The following is a 14,620-nucleotide window of genomic DNA, read 5'->3' as shown; positions in this document are numbered from 1 at the left end:
TGTTAGTCGCTGTGCAGTGGTAATGACACATTGTACAGATGTGGATAATCTTGGTCTATCCGCTTGTCTTCAAAACTTACTTCCATTGTTGTCCCTGCTGCTGTGTTGACCCTGTCACATCCCCTCGGGCCACTACACCGGCCACTACCATTCATGTGCACACTGCATTCATTTTTGAGGCCTTGCACAACAGACGCAGGGAGCGTGTAGCAGCCATCAAGCGCACGCAAACACGTACTTAAAAGCAAGTGCATCTGCAAATTGGCTACCTGCATACCCAGCCAATACAGAGCAAAATTAGCATTAAGCTAGGTTAACATTTCCAGCCTCATGTCACATGAATTAAGTATTCACTCATATTTGTTGTCCACCAACTCTTCAGTAAAATATGTGTCTCTTTAGCTGCTAAATGCTCCGCCATGTTCACTTGCTAACTTTGTATGACTGCTGCTTAGTGATGGACAAGTGGGGTACAGTGGTTTAATTGGAGCATTTTTTGCTAAAAACAGTTACCTGCTGCTTCTGTGAACAAGGTTAATGAGAGGGTGAGCCAAAAACAGTAAAGGTGTGGGGCCATAAACAATGAGCTGAGAGAGGGTGAAACACTCAAAGCTAAAGGAGGACTGCAGCACGGGGCGATAATTCTCTGTCACCACAACAAACCCCTTTCACATCACACATAGTGATTTGATCACTTGATGATGTGAGAAAAAATATTAGTGCAGCTTTAAATTGAGACGCCTTACTTGAAGAGTGGAAGGCCTACCTGAAAATAAAAAATACAGGTGCTTATTCCATCATAAAATGAAGCTCAGGTTTAATTTGTACAAACAAACATGAGTTTCCTTGAGCTGAAGAGCAGAGAGACGAGACAACGGTTATCATTTTGAGCTGAAATCCTGGAGCTGCTCCATAGACGGTGAATAATTAAACAACTGCAAGGCCACTGTGACAGCCCCCGTGGTGATTTAACGGGGATACGTAGACATTTTATGTTTCACAGCTGTAAGGCCTACAGTCAAATGAAACTCATTTGGTTGTAAAATCTCAGATATTGCACCAGCCCACGGAGTCATTTACTAATTCAGCGTATGTGGACCTCCTCCGAAGTGTCACAAAATTATTAATTCAACACTTGATAATGTGATTTTAAGTTTTTGTGTTTGTGAATGTAGACTGACCAAAATCTCTTGGATTACCCAATTTTAAAGTTGTAATCTCGAAGATCTCAGTTTCGTTCTCTTTGGCGGCACCTATGGTGATAAACTGTAATTGCGGGAGCGCACTTACCAGGTATCCAGACAGTGTCGCATGTGTGACGTCCACGGTTGGCTCCCGTTGTAACTCTTGATTTTCCTCGCTGACGCTCGCTTTTCTTTTCAGACTGTTTGCCTTCATCTGAGCGTCAAATTTGTTTCTTTTTCTTTGGATTTTCACTTATTTTTGAAGTTGTATCTGTAGATAGATCTTTTCTTTGTTTGTTCAGCAATAGTAGATTACTGTTTACTCACAACACTTGCAGAGACCGGAAAAGCAGCCGCTTAGCTCCGCCTACTCTCTCTGGCACACCAACCACAGCTGGGTGATGGAAAATGCGTCACTACCTGGGCACTGCTTGTGATTTTTTTCCGTGATACTGCGAATGCAAAGGCTTTCATCAGTGGGCCATAGGCTCAGGCTCCATTGTGTTACCTCATTCTGCGATAGATAGTGACTTAACAGACATTTATTTAAATGAAAATCTTCGAGATTGTGGTACCACATTTGTAAAACTTGTTCCACAGATTGCAACACCTGAATCCCACAGGAACAGTGTCCGGCGCAGATGGAACGTGGTTCTGGTCTGTCAGACAGCGCGAGCCCTCGCCCACAGGAAGCGCGTCTGATCCGCAGTGAGCGGAGTGCTGGCCCCAGCAGCTAGATTCGCGAGATCACAAGATCGCGAGAGAATTGCGAAACGCGATAACATCAATGTTAAACAGAGCAACACACAAACAACAGTTCAGTTAAAAGTGTTCTTTTTTCAAGATTTCAGTGTGTTGTTGTGATGAAAACGGAAAAAACGGGAGTCTGTACTGGTCTGTACATGGTGTTTTATTTTGAAATGACCGGTTGCTGTATGCTGTTTTCTGTCTGACTTCCTGTTTGGAACAATCTGCTCTGTTCAGCAAGTCGCATGCTTGAAGCAGCCTCCGTCAAAAATAGACCCGGCGCCAGAGATGGACCGCGGCGCGTGCTGTGGAATCACGAGCATTGACTTGGATGGGCGCGATCGACTCTGGAGGTCGCAGCGCACACGGAACGCCCGTCCTTTGGAATTTGAAGGTAACTACTACCTCTTTCATACCACACCAAGTTCCCTGCATCTCCAAGTCCTTTAGCCACCACCCGTCTCATAATCCATCCAAAGCTATTCGTCCCATCCACAGGATCCATCCGGCTCCAGGCAAAACTTTTACAGACTTGTGCCTAACCTGTCAGTCGACACCGCGGGCCTCGTTGCCCTTCAGTTGAACCTCTGGAGTCGGTGCTGCCAGCCCTGCCAGCTGTGGAGACAACTGAAAAACTTAATTTGCAAATTCATTTGAAGCCTTTAATTAGGTACCACAAGCACTTGCACAGGGGAAGTGTGACCAGTGAGCACCAGACAGACAGATGGCACCAGGGAAACAGTAATACATTTTCTACATGACCAAAGTGAGAAATTACATTTCGATAACTAGCTCAAATTGATCATATTAAAGAAATGAAAGCATAATATTTTAAGCAATGCTACCTGTTTGGTTACAGGGATGGCATAGCGGGATACATGAAACAAATTGTTTAACAGTGGCTCATCAAATCCATCAAGTGTCCAAGTAACCACGGCAATGAAACAGCATTCACAATAGCCTTCAGGCTATCTCATTTAAAGTAATATGTCATTTATAAAGCTAGCAATTACACCTCTGATATTCATGCCAGTATACCACAATGATGTCCGTATTAAAGGGAAATTTAAACATTTGAGCTTGCTAACCCAACGTTTTTTGATACCAAGAGCATGACAGTCTGAAACAACAAGATCTAAATCAAAATGATGGAAATAATGAAGTACATATGAAGCCGGGTTCACCTGGACTGGTCGTAAGAAACTCATATAAGTAAAGAGGGTAGCAGTAAAGTCTCATTAGCGGGGGGGATTGAACTACAGATTGATGGGAGGACATTTGGCATGCTCATCCATATTCTCTTAGATTTCTGCCCTTACTTTTCATCACCACCAGGTCAACAAAACAAAACAAACGGCCCTACCAGCAGCCACGCTAGGTGTTTATGTGAAGGGTTCAAATGTGTATTGGATGCATTAATATGCAACTTTGAGACAAATATGCAAAGAGTGTTAAAGGGCCAGTTCGCTGATTTTCAACCTCAGTCCAATCATCCCATGATGGCATGACTACGTAAAACGCATCATCTGGCTACACTTCCTCAATCTTAGGACGCCTGCCTCCGATGGCTGCAGTATTTAGTTGACAAAAACCACATACGTAAAATGTAATCATTTGTTCCGTGAGGTGCCTTAACGCTGGCTGCTCTCCTGTTTTCCCTCCCAGACATTCCACATTTATAACTGAGTCATGTATCGTTGAAACCGTGAGGTTTGAAATGTAGACTGTAGACCCCGAAGATTTTTTAGACGATCCGCCGGTATATTCTGGTCGTATTTCAGATTCAGTACCGCTCTGAGCCGTTGCCTGCAGTGAAAACGGTAGTATTTAGCGTCTCTCGCTGGGCCCTTCCTTCCAGAGGGAGGGGCGCAATGCATGCTGGGTGTTGTAGGAATGTAGAATGGGCGAAACCACAAACTGTTTGTACAACTTTCTCCACAGCTCTGGCGCCAATTTCAACTTATATTGATTACAGAGAACACCAGCTTTGACTAAGATTGGCTTTTTCCAGAGGCCAATCGCTAAGTTAAAGATGAATGTAAAAAGGTATACAGGAATTAAAAAAGTTAAAACACACTCCTCCCTGGCACCCCAAGGCCAGTTTAGAGAAGCAACATTTAGTGCTACTTTGCAACGTTAGCATGCTAACACACAAATTAAGATGATAAACAGCGTATAGAATACACCTGCTAAACATTAAGTATTGTCATTGTGAGCATGATGGCGCTCTGACATCAGCATTTAGCTCATTAGCACTTAGCTCTGTGCCTTAGCATAGCCTCACTAGCATGACTGCAGACTCTTGGTCCTGTTTTTATTTGACAGCCACATTTGACTGCAGCCATGCTTTCACTGATTCCTCCTTCAGTCTGTGTCTCAGTGAGTATAAGCAGCATAAAGGCCGTCCTGCTTTGATATAGCAGCCCCTGTTGCTTATTCGAGATCTTTGATCTCTATTTACTGTAGTGGAATAACCATCAGTTTTTGTCCAGAAGCTGAAACTGTTTTCAAACTGCTGTCTGCACTGGTTATTTTGAAAACCACTACTTTGTTGGTAGGTTTTTTATGTTAACCAGCGTCAATTCAAGCTGACCTTTCAAAGAACAAACCAAACTTCACTTTTTGTCTCTTTTTTTGCACTCATGAGAATGATCTCAAAGGCAGGATTTAATGAAAGCAAAGAATCACATAAAGAGAGAATCTGAATATGAAAAGTAAATATAATCATAATGAGCAAAAAAAGTTAGTTTTTTCCCAGGAGTCTATAAATGAAGACACAAATTAAGTCTGGAGTTGGTTGCGACTGTGCCATCCTGCTATTTGTGTTCCTTAATGACTTTCTAATTCCTCATCAGTGGGTAGCGAGCCTCCACAGCAGGCAGACAGGGAGCAGTGGCAGGGTGCCATCCAGGAACAGGTGCTCCTCCATGTTGTGCTTATGCTGTCCGTAGGCCTCGCTCACATCCTGTAGGATGATTTTAAATTGGGCACATTTCAGCAGGTTCACTGCTCTCGCTCTGAGCTGAACATTTCCTGCTTAAACCTTTGAGTGCCTGACTTTTACTCCAAATACTGGTTTATTTGTGGCTGCTGCTAACCTGGCTTGTTATTTAGCATGTTGGAAAGTTAGCTCCTTATAGGCCACATTTACCTGCTGCAATGGATGAGACCTTTTAATAATGACGTCAGACATTTAATGTGCACTGTGGTCCATTGAAGACTTTAACCTACTAGATGCTTTGTCATGCTAAAATTCATTCATTCATTTATATTGGCCAATCACAGGTGCCACATGACCCCACAGTGGTGTGTTTTACTAGTGAGCAGGTGAGGCCTACATACATGATGGGGTCAGGGTCAGTGAAACGAGGCTCTGTGTGTTCAGTGTTTTTGATTTCACACTGTTGGATGTGACTAGGAACTACATGATTACAGTACCACGGTGCTGATTGGATGATTAGTGACAGTGTGGCAGGGAAAGTGATTAACACCTGTCAATCACTTGTTTGGTCTTTAACACAACTTAAAGTCTTCATAATGTTGACTTTACTAATTAATAAGCACATTAAAAAAATATCTCTGAATGAAACTTTTTAGTCGACAAAAACGTGGTTCTACTTGGACTCTGTGTCCTTTAAAGGTTTGACAGATGCATTACGAAGAGTTTGATGAATTCAAGACATTTTTGTTTCTGACACCAGAAGATTATTGGTTATTGTAACAAGCATATAAATGAATCAGTCAAATATTTCTGTTACTGTATCTTCTTCCTGAGCTCATGTCACCTCTCTTCTTTTCAGTTTGTCGTCTCATTTATAACATTAAATAAAGATTTTCATACCAATCCTGAAAATTATGAAAATATCCTTAAAGTCCCGCAAGAAGTTTTCAATTCTAGTGACAATCTTTGACTAAATCAGCCTCCAATTTACAAAGAGCCTTGAACATTAACATAAGCTCATAATTAAGTTTCATGCACTTTCACTTTATTCGTCCTGTGTGTGCTCATTTGTTCTCCTTCCTCACAGCTTCACTCATCACACTGCTCAGTGCTGACATGCAGGGCGGCCATCTTTCTTACATCTTTCTGAATACTTTACAGGCTCGGCTAAAACACTGTTTATTGACCATCTAGCTGCCAGATAGTTACATACAGTAAGTACTGTTTGAGACTCGATGAAGTCCACTGAGACTGCAGATCACAGACTGTACAAAAAGATAGATATATTTAATATACAGTCATTGCTGCAGATAAGTTTCCACACGAGATGAGCAGGAAAAGCACGATTTACCTCCATCAGCTGTTGTCAGCTTTTTCCTTTTTACAGTGTTTCTGTTGCTTTCATGAAGTCTCTGAAGGTTATTCATTGAATATCAGATGCAATATTGTGGAGGCTCTGAAAGTATCTTTGTGTTAACACTGACATTAAAAACTCATCAAATCTGCATCTGCACCAACCGACTCTGCTTTAACCAGAATGTATATGTAGTTAACCTTTAATTCAAAGCCTGCAGGACGACGTACATTATCTTACACAATCCCCTGGCATTTTATTATTGCAACAATGTGACACAACATTTGCAATGTTTGCAGTTTTATTTTACTAATTGCATGAAAACAATACAGACACACAATACAGGCAGTAAAGGTGCCTTTGCAGGATAAGATATACCCTGCTCCCCTGTTCCCGTTCCCCTGGTCCCTAGGGTAAGAGTAGGGGGGTTGGGGGTTAAGGAGAGGAGGGTTCATAAAAATCGATCAATCAAGAAATCAAGAAATAAAATGTTGGTCGGAGGTCGAGGATGTCGTTTTCCTTCTTGGTCAGGAGCTCGATTAGTTTATGGAGTGGCATGTGAAACCCCTTGTGGGTCACCCACGGGTCCAAATAAAACTTAGAAGTACAAAGGGTTCAGACACCACACTGTCCGTTTCCTGCTTTTACATGTACATTATACTTAAAGCAACAAAATGTGTTCCAAATATTAAGTGTTAGTATTGATCGGGTATCCAGGATTTTATTATAACCTTGATTTAAAAAAGGTTTTATTGTTGAAACCAGCTTTAAAATGTTACAATTACCGCTCATTTAAAGCACCAAACAGAATCCGATCATCTGGAAAGTCAACAAAACAGTTTGAAGCTTTTTTCCACCTGCAGAAGCCACACACACACACACACACACACACACACACACACACACACACACACACAGACCTTGGTAAGTCTGTTCTCCATGACACCTCCCCTCCACCACGCTGGTCAGATCAATCACAGCAACAAAACAGTACACATCCACCGGGCCTCCTCTGATCTCACCCGGGAAGGAGACAACACTCTCACATCAACACCCTGTCATCTCACAATGTGCCATCTTCCCCTTTGAAGGTACAGTAGCATTGTTGCAGTTTCTCGCGTGTGAAAGTCGAGCTTTTATCATTCTGTTTTTTTGGGGGGGGCAAGGAGGAGAGGAGTGGGAGATGAAGGAAGCGATTTCTTTTTAACTTGGACCCACCAAAGTGGAAAGAAACAGCGTGTTGACAGGCGTGTGAGAGGAGCACTGCTGGGTCAACCGGGGAACTTCAGAGAGCAGTTTAGAAGAGGAGGAGTAATCGGCCCACTGGCAGGAGAGCAAGTATCAACGCTCGTGTACAAATCAGAAGTTACCAGCGACTTTCTGCTACAGTAGATTATTGTTCAGTTTTAGCCACATAATGTAAGTCGTGCTAACGTGCCACCAAAGAGTCTTAAGTCAGAAGCCGGGGAGATTCGCTCCTTGTCCCGCATTACCAGCCAGCTGTAAACTACAAGTCCCATCCCACAGCAGGAGGATCACTCCTCCCATTAGCCTTGGCAAAGTGCCGACTACAAATGTGAGATCCGTGGTCGTCGGGAGGCCCAGTTGGGACGAGACCCTCTGTCACTCACGGCGACACATGTCATAAACTCATTGTCTTGCCATCAATCCGGAGACCTAACCACCTCGGCAGCAGATGGAGGCCCAGCAGGAAGACAGGGGGCCGTGCCCTGAGCCTGTGCCCCACACAGAGTGCACGCGGCGGGAGGAAGAGGGGCCACAACTACAGGGGAGCCCCTTACCCTGGACTGGACCTCCTGTGGATACACCTCTGGATGAAGTCCTAATGTTGTCCGTGATTAATTAGACACAAATGTAAGTATGCTGCTCTGGGACAAATCAGCCTCCCTTTGAGTGGAATATTTGGCCCTTTGGATGACTATTTAAAAGTTTTAAATCACTTTCCAGCTTGTACTTTATGTCAGCACTTACTTCGCATCATGACTGCATGTATCAGTGAATAAATAAAGGTCTAAAACCACAGCGAGCATAAAAATCCCTCCTAAATTTAGGAGTGAAAATAGCGATAAACACGGTCTGCGAGGGATAAAGATGTCTCGCCTCCCCTGAATGGGGATATGTAATGATATTCATAAAGAGACCACCTACCAGGGGCGCAAGAAAAAACTGTTCCTAAGCAACAACATACACGCTCTTACAAGCTTCATCTTGGGAAATTTTGACCGGATTGGGATGCAAACAACAGAAAACCTTTAACTAGGCCATGTTATGAGTGTGCTCCCTATGGCTGAATATGCGGTGTCTCGTCTGGCACAAATCCCTCAGCTAATGATACACATGCTGCATTTCAACAGGAAAACAATGAAGAGAGAAGAAGAAAGATGGTCATGTGTTTCTGCAACAATTCTCAACATTTTAGTCGAGCTTCGCTTTAAAATGTTTCAATGATAACAAGTCACATGATTAACTTTCAGCGAGGAGCAAAGATTTCAGCTCTTTTTGAACCTGTAGTTAGAAAAGTTGTTGTTCGATGATGGGAAACATCAAAGGTCAAGAAGTGGTCAACCCAACTATCTAATCCCCGTTCTCCCTCCAGCACTCAGAAACCATTTCACATTATGACTTGATGAGAAAACTCTGATGGCTCAGGTGCATTAAAGAAGTCTTTTGCCCATTTCATGTAATTAATTGTTGAGTCGTGGCCAAGAGTCTGCATCGTGGGATTACTGAGTGTCAGATATGAAGGAAGAAGCCAAAGCAGGAGGGAGGAAGTGCAGTCAGAAGCAGGTGAAAACATGAGGATGATATTTACATGTGTTCTGTGTGATGTAAAGCCAGGCTCTGTACTCGTGAAGGTACACCTGGCCATCTGCTGTACAGTTCATATTTAATGGTGTTAGATTGAGAGTGATTTTTAGCTCTACTTAAATCTGAAGTGTACTTGCTATTATCCTCTTCATCCAAAAACGTCCTAAAAACAATTATGCTTCAGTAATGAGTGATGTTTGTTTCTCCCTGTCCTTAATTACAATTAATCAAAGAGTGCAGACGACTTAAAAGCATCGCTCTGTGACGAGCTCACGCGGGTCAACTGAAAAAACCTTATCTTCTGAGTACAGCACCTCCAGCAACATGATCAAACACCTTCACAGAAAGTATAACAAAAATACTTCTTTTAAAAGCACAACGTAATAAATCATAAATCATCGTCACAAAATGATTGTTAGCACGACCATCACCGCTCTGCTGATCAGTTCATTTAGGTGCAAGGATATAAAATCTGTATCTCTTTCCTTTAAAGACCCAAATATAGAAATATTACCGACATATCAGGACGCTCCCTTAACTCTAATCTGCATCAGGTTTTGCTGTCACCAAGTGACTAGTCTTTGAACAGTGCGTCTGAGTACCCGTCCCCTTGCTATGGTCACAGCAGAAAGACTTCACTGCCCTCTAGTGGTGAGAAATGTAACATTCATGCAGCTCTGCCTCCCATGACTCTAACCGTCTATGTAAGTAAGTCATGTGAGGAACATAACAAGGCAGGAGAGAGAAGAAGAGCATACAGGTATAGGAAAGTAAGAAGTCTATATTATAACTCTGTGTGTACCTGAAGTTTGAACTTGATGGAGCTTTTTGCTGCAGCAGGCGTGAAGAGGCTGGTGGGCAGGTCAGGCAGCTCGTCATCAGGCACAACCTGAGAATGGATGATATTTAGTTTGCAACATTTCTCATGAAAGAACTGAATCAGGATGCAAATACGTCTCCTCAAGCTAAACGTATCTGGTACAAGGCGAAAGACCGGAGTCTGTCTCACACACTTTGCCAGACACTTGGAGCATAACGCCTATGGGTGGCTCCTAATAAGACTTATCATCAGCCAGGAAATACTTACTCTTACTCACTTGGTGTTTGTACTGATTAATGAGATACGATAAGCTAACAGGCTGCTAGCTGTAGCTTCATGTTTTACCACACAAAACAACAATGAAACTTTAAAATGACATTTTCTCATCATCAAACACAGTCTGGCGTACCTCATCAGCTCTCATCCTTTTCGCTGGCACTTCAGGTTGAGGCGAGCCTTTTCTCTTCTCGGCCGGTTGGCCTGCGTCTACAGCTGCTGTTGCAGGAAGCTGGTGGCTCACTGTGGGCTCGACCCTGTTGACTTCTTCAGGCAACTTCCAGCTCTGGTTTTCAGATTTAATTTCACAGAATCAATAGAGAAGCTCAGAGAGAACATTGAGTCATGGAGGACACTTCCCTTATCCATGACTGGATGGGTAAATGCAATAAAAATGGTGAGCCTACCCAGGTTTTTATATCTTTCTCAAAACCTGCCAATTCACCTGAATGCATCATTTTTTTAGCGGCTTCATTCTATCATAAGGCCATTTATATGGGCTTATAAATAACACAGGATACCCAGGGCTCACCTAGACAAACCCCTTGAAAAGGGGGGCCAGTTTTCAGCATGAGTACTGTGCAGCTAACTCCAGGGCTCTTTGGTACTGGAAGTGCAGAGGTGCAGGGACTGACAGGTAGCCAGCTACAGTTAGAAGCTTCTGCTGCTGAAAGATCTTCACTTTGCGCTCTTTTGTTTTCTGATTCATCTTCTGACAAATCAATTAAAATAAACTTTACCTTAAATAATTCTTTATAAATATTAAACCAAATAAAAGTGGCTCCCCAAACATTCATTTTTATCACACAGACATTAGCTCTATCAGTCTCATCTAAATCTTGGCTAGCGGGTAAATTAGCATGTTTCCCTAAATGTTGAAACACTTCCTTTTAAAATGTCGTTTTCTCATCATCAAAGCAGTTTGGCGTACGTCATCAACTCTGCTCCTCTTTGCTGCCATCAGAGGTTGAGGCCAGCCTTTCCTCTTCACAGCCGGTTGGCCTGCGCTGACAGCTGCAGTGGCAGGAAGCTGGCGGCTCACTGTTAGCTTGACCCTGTTGTGGGAACAAAACATTTATTTTTTTCAGAAAGAGAAAAGCTCTACAGCAGCTGGAAATAAAATATTAAAAGTGTTTCCTCCCTCAAAGAGAACCACGGGCATGAATAAGAAGTGCTCTCGCCCAAAGATGTCAGATTGTCTACAAAAATGTCTGCAGTTGTTCCAGTTTCACTTGAACTCCTCGTGTTCTTTGCTCTGTGTACTCACCAGTCTGGATGCTGCTCCTTTGTAGCTGACGTTGTTTCCAGCGTAGAGTAATGCCTTCAGAACATAAGAGACAGAACAATGGCAACAGACGGCACAAGGCTGGAATCTTACTGTATTAATTTCAAGCAGGCTGCAGCTGAGTAACATGACCGAGCAAAGATGGACACTTTCCTTCATTATATCATTTTAAAAGACAAAACCTGTTGACTTTTTATGATGCTTGTGCAAATAGATTGAAGTCTACATAACTTAGAGTAAGTCATATATACAGTACATACAATACAGAATATAAAGAGTACAGTAGTAGTTGTTTTGAGTAGAGGAATCACATCTTTTTACAGCGTTTACATGCAAATCTATTCTTTTAAAAGTCATCAAGTTCTACAGTTTTTACAGAGGTACAAGTTAAATATATCTAAATGATAAACAGTTACTACAAAGGGCTTCAGAGTGTGAGTGTGTAAATCCTCATTTCCCTCTTCACACTGTGTAACACATACCTGCACTGCTCTAATAAGTTAGAGATTTCAAACAGTTGTCTCCAGCTTCCTTTGTTCTGCCGGATGTCTTCGGTGACTGTGAAGCCTGTGAAGCCTGTGAACGACAAAGGGAAACTGGTTTGTATACACGGTATGATCAACAAGAAGTTTGAATAAAACATGGAAACTTAATACAAAGTGACACACAGTCATTAAAATTCCTGACCCACTGATTTTGTGTCAAACAGGAGAGAAAATCAGCGGTGGTAACACACCTCTCTTGAACTCCTCCTTCACGATGGCCAAGGTGGAGCGACTCACGGTGCAGGCGGACTTCAGCTGTGGGTAAGCCGGGGTGATGATGGGCATCAGGTGGGAGCGGTCACCGCGAATAGCCTGGAAATGCAGATTAACACAGTATTTTCAGCGTACCTGTGCCTTTAAGGACATTTGATTTTATGTTTGCAGCTTAAAATGCTAATAGAAATCTGTGCGAGGCCTTACCCTCGGATTCCACACAGGCAGTCTGCAGACGCGGTCCTCCCGTCTCTCCAAGGCGACTGGGATTTTCAGATCATCTCATCCTCTGTTGTATTTTTTAGCACCAAGGATTCTAATGTAGCAACATTTTCAGAGTGAAAGATCCTAAAAACAACTCAAATGTATTTTATCACAAACAAGGCATTATTTATTCCCCAGACTACCCCTGACTGTAAGCACGTTTCAAGTCGAAAACTCGCCACATGTTGTACACCTTGAAGAATTTGTTCACCAGGGTCGACGCTGTGGCGTTTGGGTAAGCCTGCCAAATTCTGGCCAAAGAAACGGCGCCCAGGAAGCCCAGCGTGTTGGCGGAAATGTTACGCCCTGCAGAGACACACGAGGAGGAGGAACGGGATTAAGACTTAAAGTTCACAATGTTTCGTTGTTTTAATAACGGCTTGCTCTGATTTGCTATAGCCCACTGCCAGTTTTATCTCTCATATAACTGCTTCCTTCTACTTTATTTAAATGTTGTAAAGGTGTAAAGTTTGGGGGAAATGAAAACAAATACAATAAAAAACTATACATGTGACAAACAGTCATAAATCTGTCTTACAAAGCAGGATTACAAACACGTTCAAACAGAAGACCTGCACCTTAACCTGCTTTCAAGTATTATAAGAAGTCTCCACACACACACAGTAAGCATTGCTCTTCGGCTGTGGTTCCCTGGTAGCAAATGTAGACACCACAGACAGCTGCATGTGTTTGAATTATTGTTATTCACATCTATTAAAAATACAGCATTGTGTGTTTTATGAGAAAGTAGAATATAAGCTTCATTATTGATGTTTCATTACACTGTGTGATTTTTACAGCATAATAAAGTGCATACTAATTAAAGTTATGATGTAAAATGTCAGGTGGTACATATAGTGCCCTACATGTGAAATAGAGAATGATTTCAGATGCGGTTTATGACTTCTAGTCTGGTTAAGAATTAAACCCAACACAGTGTGTGACATTGTTTGTGTTTATGTGTAATTATTGTGTGATTAGAAAGCTAGTTGGGATTCTGCGACTCACGTTTGGCCCACAGCTCGACGGCTCTCAAAGCCAGCCGGAAGTTCGAGACATTCGGCACATTCGTCAGGATCTCCTCTGCAAGTCTGTAGCCTATAAAAGAGCATGAGAAAAGATGAATACAGACAGCCACGGCAAAAAGAGACAAATACACAAAGTGGTACACAGGCAAACAAAACAAAAGATTGTAGAGGTTCTTTCTTCTCTAACTAAATTACCTCAATCCCATCATTGAAGGCTGGGATGTACACCTCTTCATTGGCCTAAAGAAACAACAATATCGTCAGTCTCTTGTTGCATTAGAGAGAAAAATGTTTGACTTGTACGAACTGAATCACTTCAAGGGCGTACCCGTATGTCTTTGACCGCCTTCTGCGCTTGAAGCTTCTCGTAGAAGGAGGTTAAGAAGTCCTTCCTCTCCAGGAATCCAGGTCCCACACAGAGGCCGTCAATATCAGCACCTGTCAAACCAGCACAGACTCATATGACCGCAAAGTCTGTATTTAAATGTATGGCTAATTAAGAAGTTTTGTCATATTTTATGAACCAAAGTTACAAGCTACCACAGTCTTGACATACTCCTAGAGTTTGGTAAAGAAACTGTTACTTACCTTTGATGTGAGCTCCCAGATGGTAAGAGATCTTAGCCTATCTCACCACTTCTGGCACGTTCTAAAATGACAAAAAGTTATAATAAGAATGCATTATCTTTGCAACAAAAAGTTTACTTTTGAAACAACAAGAAAGCTGAATAAAAACAGTCGTCTTACCATACTTGTACATGTTTCTGTGAGCCACTCCTTAAACAGTGACTCCACTTTCTCAACAACCTTCTCTCTGCAAAGAAACACAAAAAGCATTTTCAAACAGTGTCATTTCTTTGAAACAAAGCATGCCATGGTCCCTCCGACACGTGGTATACCACTTGCATTTACTTATTAAAAGATATTGCTTTTCTTTTTTTTTATAGAGATAAACAAGTCAGGTAAGTTTCACAAAAGCAAAGTCACAACAACACAATAAAAATCTAAAGTTGATTTCAGTTCTCACTAACTGCACGTTTTACAATATGAAAATAATGAAATAGAAAAAGGTGTATCATACCTGTGCTGAAGCTCCAGGTCACCCTCGGACATATCATGTGATTTCAGCTTGTC

The sequence above is a fragment of the Semicossyphus pulcher genome, unplaced genomic scaffold, assembly GCF_022749685.1.
Source record: "Semicossyphus pulcher isolate SPU_LCO1_2020_fin unplaced genomic scaffold, fSemPul1.0.p SCAF_11, whole genome shotgun sequence".
NCBI lineage: Eukaryota > Metazoa > Chordata > Actinopteri > Labriformes > Labridae > Semicossyphus > Semicossyphus pulcher.
This window is presented reverse-complemented; position numbering follows the sequence as displayed.